This window comes from Hibiscus syriacus, unplaced genomic scaffold, assembly GCF_006381635.1.
Source record: "Hibiscus syriacus cultivar Baekdansim isolate YM2019G1 unplaced genomic scaffold, ASM638163v2 tig00111634_pilon, whole genome shotgun sequence".
NCBI classification, from domain to species: domain Eukaryota; kingdom Viridiplantae; phylum Streptophyta; class Magnoliopsida; order Malvales; family Malvaceae; genus Hibiscus; species Hibiscus syriacus.
The window spans coordinates 1,230,406-1,237,742 of record NW_024063140.1 but is presented as its reverse complement, the minus strand read 5'-3'; positions in this window follow the sequence as shown (position 1 = coordinate 1,237,742).

Sequence of the window (7,337 nt, the reverse complement as noted above, 5' to 3'; positions counted from 1 at the left end):
TTTTGGTTAGTTACAAGTTAGTTAGATACTTAGTTGTTTTATAAATACACTGGTTGTATAATTTTAAACTGTACAGAAATAAAGAGGACTTTCCAGTATCCTTGAACTAGCGTTTAACATGGTATCATTCGGTTCATTTCTGGGCTCTTGGGTTATTGGGCTTCCTTCACGCTAGTCCATCTTTGTCTCTTGTTTCTGCGTAGGTTTCCTAATTCCTGTATTGCTCTCTGCGTTTCTTTTCTTTCTTTGTTCGCGATGCCTCCACGAGATGCCTTGGAGATCGATTTCACGCACCCCTTGTATTTGTATCCATCCGATACGCCAGGAGCTGTTCTTGTTTCTTACCAGCTCACCGGAGTTCATGATTACAACGTCTGGAGTCGGTCAATGCGCATCTTTCTCCTCGCGAGGAATAAGATAGGGTTTATTGATGGGATTTGCCGTCGGTCTGATTTCGTGGAGCAGCTTCAATCGCAGTGGGATAATTGCAACGCGATTGTCCTCTCCTGACTAATTAATTCGGTCAGCAAGGATCTCTTAGCAGGTATTGTTTTTTCCTCGAGTGCTGCCCTTGTATGAACCGATTTGAAAGAGCGGTTTGACAAGGTGGATGGTTCTCTGATTTATTTTCTACACCGAGAAATTGCAACTCTGGTTCAAGGAGATTCTTCGATTTCGTCGTATTTCACAAAATTGAAGCTCCTTTGGAACGAGTATGGTGCTTTGGTACCTCTTCCTTCCTGCGATTGCGACAATGAACAGCAAAATTCTGCTAAAGCTCTTCAGCAACGTTTATTCCAATTCCTAATGGGATTGAATGAATCATATTCCGCTGTGCGTAGCCAGATCCTCCTAATGCAGTCGTTACCAAATGTCAATCGTATTCTACTGGTATACCTTTGACCTATGATTCAACCATTTTTTATTCTAATTCTTCTGCATCTCCTGGCAGAACGGGTCGACGCTGATTTAATGGAACCTGTGACCATTGTAAAATTAAAGGTCATAAAAAGGACCAATGTTACAGATTGATAAGGTTTCCTGCTAATTTCAAATTTGATCGAAAGAAAGATGCTTCAACTGCTCTTACTGGCAAACTTGAAGATCATGTTCCTTCTTCTGTTCCTCATGTGTCCACTGCTCCCGTATTTACTCAAGAACAATACAACCAGATATTGAGTTTGTTGCATCAAACTCCAGCCTCAGAGTCATCGGTTAATCTTGTGGGACAAGCTTCAGGTATAATTTCTTCTATAAAGTGGATCTTAGACACTGGTACTACTGATCATATTACGTTTGAATTCTCTTGCTTGACAAATCCTGTTGCATGTGCTTCCAAAAATAGATTTGTTCATCTTCCTAATGGTAAAAAAGCCCTCATTACTCATACTGGTTCTTATATCCTTAGCAAAGACCACATTATTCATAATTTTTTATTTATCCCTGACTTTAGAAATAACCTTTTTTCTATCACTAAACTAACCAATGAGCTTCACTGTGTTGTTTCGTTGTATCCTGCATTTTGTATCCTGCAGGATATCTCCAGTGGAAAGATCAAGGGGATTGGTAAGGAACGAGGAGGTCTTTACTTGCTCGAGTATTCTTTTGCATCTTCGGGTTTGACTTCATCTTCTTCTCATGTTTCTTCATTTTCGAATTCTTCTGTTTGTAAGTCTGTAAATCATCGTTCTCCTACTGTTACTGAACTTTGGCATGCTGCCATTAATAAAATTCACAAGTTGTCTGTTCTCCAATCTGTTAAGTTTAGTCCTAGTGATGTGCAACATTGTTCAATATGTCCTATGGCTAGACAAACACGTTTGCCATTCCCTTTGAGTACTTCTAGAACCGAACATCCTTTTTAATTACTTCACATTGATCTTTGGGGTCCCTATGGCATTTCTACTCATAGTGGACATCAGTATTTTATTACGGTTGTCAATGATTTTAGTCGTATGACTTGGGTATTTTTATTACAACTTAAGAATGATGTTGTTATTCATTTTAAATCCTTGTTCCTAATGATTAACAATCAATTCTCTACTTCTGTTAAAATAATTCGTAGTGACAATGGGACCGAATTCTTCAATTCGGTTTGTTCTCCTTTGTTTTCTTCCCTTGGCATAATTCATCAATCGAGTTGTGTCCATACTCCTCAGTAAAATGGAGTAGTTGAGCGTAAGCATAGGCATTTACTTGAGGTTGCTCACGCTCTAAGGTTTCATTCTAAAGTTCCTTTGAAATTTTGGGGTGAATGTGTTATTGCTGCTTGTTATATGATAAATAGATTACCCTCTTCTGTTTTATCTTGGTTAACTCCTTTTGAATTGTTGTACAAAAAACCTCCTTCCTTATCTCACATTCGTGTTTTTGGATGTCTTGCCTATGCCACTCAGACACATTTAACTGATAAATTTGCTTCACGAGCCATTCCCTCTGTATTTTTTGGGTATTCCTCTACTCAAAAAGGCTATCTTTTATTTGATATTGAAAAAAAATTCTTTTTTGTCAATCGTTATGTTGTTTTCCATGAGTCTGTTTTTCCTTTCAATTTTCCTCAACAGTCTGATCTTTTTTTCCTGCTCAAACTTATAAGGGTGATGATGAATTCTTGGTTCTATCTCAACCTTCTATCTCTCCTAATGATCCATCTTCGCCAATTTTACCCGAATCATCAGAACCTTCTGCTTTTCCATTGCGTAAGTCTTCTCGAGCATCTAGACCTCCTACATGGCTACAAGATTATGTGCGTTCCAATCAGTTTTCTTCTTCTTTTTCCACTTGTAAGTACCCTCTTATTCATAATGTTTCTTATGATCATTTACCCGTTCATACACAATTTTTTCTTGCTACCACTTCATCCATTATTGAACCACAATCTTATTCTGAAGCTATTTCTAACCCAGTTTGGATTAAAGCCATGCAAGAAGAAATTCAAGTATTAGAATTCAATGGTACTTGGTCTGTAGTGCCTTTGACTCAAGGAGTGACTCTCATTGGTTGTAAATGGGTTTTCCGTGTCAAATATAAAGCTGATGGCATAGTCGAGCGTTTCAAAGCACGTCTTGTGGCTAAAGGTTACAATCAAAAGAAGGGTGTTGATTTTGTTGAAACTTTTTCTCTTGTAGCAAAATTAGTCACTGTTAGGACTGTTCTTGCTCTTGTTGCCATGAATGACTGGCCTTTTTTTGAAATAGATGTGCATAATGCTTTTCTTCAAGGTGATCGCTTTGAGGAAATATACATGAAGCTGCCTGAGGGTTTTAGCAGCCAGGGGGAGAATATGGTTTGTCGGCTGCAAAAATCTCTCTATGGTTTGAAGCAAGCTTCACGACAGTGGAATTTGAAGCTTACTGAAGCATTGGTAACGACAGGATATCAGCAGAGTAAGTTTGATTACTCGATGTTCACAAAAATGGAGGGTGACAAATTAGTGGTAATACTAATTTATGTAGATGATCTTCTGTTAACTGCCAATGATTTAGTATTGATCAATGAGTTGAAAGACATGTTAAACTGCAGTTTTAAGATGAAAGATTTGGGAGAATTGAAATACTTCTTAGGACTTGAGGTCTTAAGGTCAGAAGAAGGGATTGTGTTGAATCAAAGGAAATACGCTTTAGAATTACTAAAGGAGTCTGGTCTTGAAGGAGTCAAACCAGCCTTGACCCCTTTAAAGCAAAATTTAAAGCTTACCTCCACAGAATATGATGAACATTTGCAGCAAAAGAAAGAAGAAGTACTGGTTAAAGAAAAGTCAACTTTTCAAAGGTTAATTGGAAGACTAATATACTTAACACATACTCGGCCAGATATTACATTTGTTGTTCATCATCTTAGTCAGTTTATACAACAACCGAAGGAAACACATCTAGAGGTAGCATTGAGAATTGTCAGGTATTTGAAGAAGGAACCAGGACAGGGGATATTGTTGAAGAAAATGGGCAATAGTCAGCTGTCAGCATACTGTGATTCAGACTGGGCTTCATGCCCTATGTCACGAAAATCAGTTACTATTTTTTTGCATAAAGTTAGGTGATTCTTTGATATCCTGGAAATCAAAGAAATAAAATACAGTGGCAAGATCATCGGCAGAAGCTGAATATCGAAGTATGGCAATGGTTGCAGCTGAAATAGTGTGGTTAAATGACATTTTGAAGGAATTGCAATCTGATATTTTGAGGCCAGCAAAGCTGTACACTGATAGCAAAGCAACATTACAAATTTTAGCAAATCCAGTATTTCATGAACGGACTAAGCACATTGACATAGATTGCCATTTTGTTAGAGAAAAGATACAAGAAGGACTAATCAAAGCTGAGTATGTATCATCTGTAGAACAACTTGCTGATATTTTAACTAAAGCACTTGGGATACAACATCATAATTATTTGGTGGGCAAGTTGGGGATGAAAAATGTTTTAATCCCTCAACTTGAGGGTGAGTGTAGAAAACGGTTGTAGCTGGTTATTTCTGTTTGTACAGTTAGAGAATTAATTAATTTGTTTTGGTTAGTTACAAGTTAGTTAGATACTTAGTTGTTGTATAAATATACTGGTTGTATAATTTTAAACTGTACAGAAATAAAGAGGACTTTCCAGTATCCTTGAACTAGCGTTTAACAGGTGGGCATGGTCAAGCCTGGAGTTTGATCGAGGATTGTTTAACTGATAGATCGAGACAGCTTTCTATATACAACGTATGTAAATCAAATGTGTAGTTTCCAGTGATAGTGCAAATGGATGTGCATGTTTATGCTTTTCAACAATAAGGAATTATCTGATAGTCTTGCATATTGCCATAATCAGCCTAATTCAGTGATTCGCTTACTGTGTCATTGCCTTTTCTTTTTAACTTTTCTCATTTCTCACTGAACAAACAGAGGAGATGGAATTGATGCTTTGACCCCTTCTTCTTCAAGAAATATCAAAGCTCCAACCCATCCGCGGAGCTAGAGGTGCACAAAAAATCCGAATATCCGATTTTGCGCAAAAAATATCCGAAACTGGATTTGGGAAATCGATTTTTTTAAACCAGATCTTCGGAATCCGTTTTTTCTGTTAGTGGCAGGGTTATATCGCAACGGAGATCAAGACTAAGTCCCGAGTCGGTGGAAGCATGCATTTGTTTGAAGGATTATTTGGATGGAGCGGCTCGGAAGCAACATATCACCACCCTAGAAGATGCAATTGATGCCAATTTAGAAGCAAACTTACACATTGAAGAAGCCGAACTTGGAATATCCCCTCCAAACGAAGAAGGCGAAGATGATGAAGAAGAGATGGCGATGTAGTTTATTTTTAAACTTTGTTTCAATTATCGTAAACTCTGTTTCAATTATCGAACTTGGAAGTTTTTAAGTATTTGAATTTATCGAACTTGGAAGTATTTAAGTATTTCAATTATCGTAAACTTTGTTGCAATTGATGACGATGTAATTTTAACATTGTAATATTTAAGTATTTTAATTTATCGTTAATGAGTGTCTTGTGTATATGCTCTTCACATGCATAAAATGTTTATAAATACAACTAATTTATCTAGAATAGTTGTGCTTTGATTAGCTTTTAGTTTGTGATAGGTGTGCGTGAAATGGAGCTTAAATGAGGATCTAATGCGATTAAGTGGAAGATAATGAAAGCTTGTAAGAAATGTGGATGAATGTGCTTTGATGAGAGTGTTTAATAAGGAAGAACAAAGAAAACAGGACAAGAGTAGTGCTGCTCAGCATTACTCTCAAAGTCTTCAGGAGGAGGAGTAGAAACAGATTGCACAAGAGTAGTGTTGCTCACCACTACCGATTTTTTTATATCCGGTTTTTTTAAAAAACTGTTTTTTTTCAAACCGAAACTGGTTACACCATCCGACCCTCCAAACCGGTTAGGATCCAAACCGGTTAGGATCCAAACCGGTTTTTTCAAAATCTAATTTTTTAACTAGGTGAAAAAACCGGATCGGTTTTTATCCGATTCAGATCTGCTTTTTATCCGACTTTGTGCATGTCTACGCGGAGCCAGGCTTTGCTGAACACTTAAATTTTCTCTAAATATTTTGGTCATCGTTTTTTAAGCTTATTTATTTCCCAACCAAACAACCTTTCAAATATAATATATATTCTGTTCGACAAAAATATAATATATATTCAATGCTTTAATAATATAAAGTGGAGGAAGCTTTCAAATTGCAGCTAATTCAGGCTGTTCTTTATAGCGTCCATAACTACTGGACGAGACAGTTTTGTTTACCGAGGGCTATCATCAAATGAATAAATCAAATGTGCACAGGTGAGGACAAGCTTACTAAGGGTGATTGTTTTTTTGTTGAGGACATTTGTCGCCCGAAATAGGGGGGGTCTTGGGCTCAAGGACTTTTTTTGTTGGAGCCAAGCTTGTTTCCTCCTTTTGATTAGGAAGATCCTTCTGAAGGAGGGTTCGATGTGAATTGTGTGGATCCATTCTTATGTTTTTAACAGAGACTCCTTCTGACAGATTAAGGGTCTCCAAGGTTGTAGCTGGACATGGAAGTGTTTGTTGCGCCTTCGAAGTAAAACGAATGGTATCTGGGGGTTCCTTGGGCCTTTGTTCTCGTCAGTTAACTGTATTTTGGGGAGAGATTCTACCTAGGGGAAGAAGGTCTGCTGGGAGCGTTTGGTGTGGCATTCAGCTCACATTCTTAAGCATTCAACCATAGCTTGGATTGGGGTTTTGAATCAGCTTCCTACAAAAGACAGGCTTATTGCTTTTGGATTTTAGGTTGATGGTGTATGTGTCCTTTGTAGACGTGATTCGGAGTCTCGTGATCATTTATTTTTTCAATGTGATTTCTCCAGGAAGGTGTGGGAGGAGATTATGTGTTTGTGCTATTTGTATAGGAATGTTATGAGCTAGGATTGAGAGCTTACATGGGCTTGCAGGATGCGGGTCAGTCTACATCGTCTTTAATGCTGAAATTTGCTTGGAATGGTGCTATTTCTTTGATTTTGGAGAAAGTGTAATTGTAGGATTTTTCGGAATAGTGATATCTCGATCTCGTGCATTGTTTGCCAGGTTGAAGGAGATTGTTAGACTTAGGATAATTGGTAAGAAGATTAATAGATTGGGAGATGGTTATAGAAGGATTTGTTCTAGCTAGAACCTTGAGGATTAGGTGTGGTTCTTACGGTTTTGGTTGTATTTTTGTATTGCTGGTTTATTGAGTTTTAATGCTGTTCAAGTCTATCCATCTAAAAAAATATAAAGTGAATTATATTTTAGGTTAAACTATGCATTTAGTACTTAAATTATCAGTTTTGATCTGTTTTAATACCTAAACTTTTAATTTTAGTTTTTATTTCATTT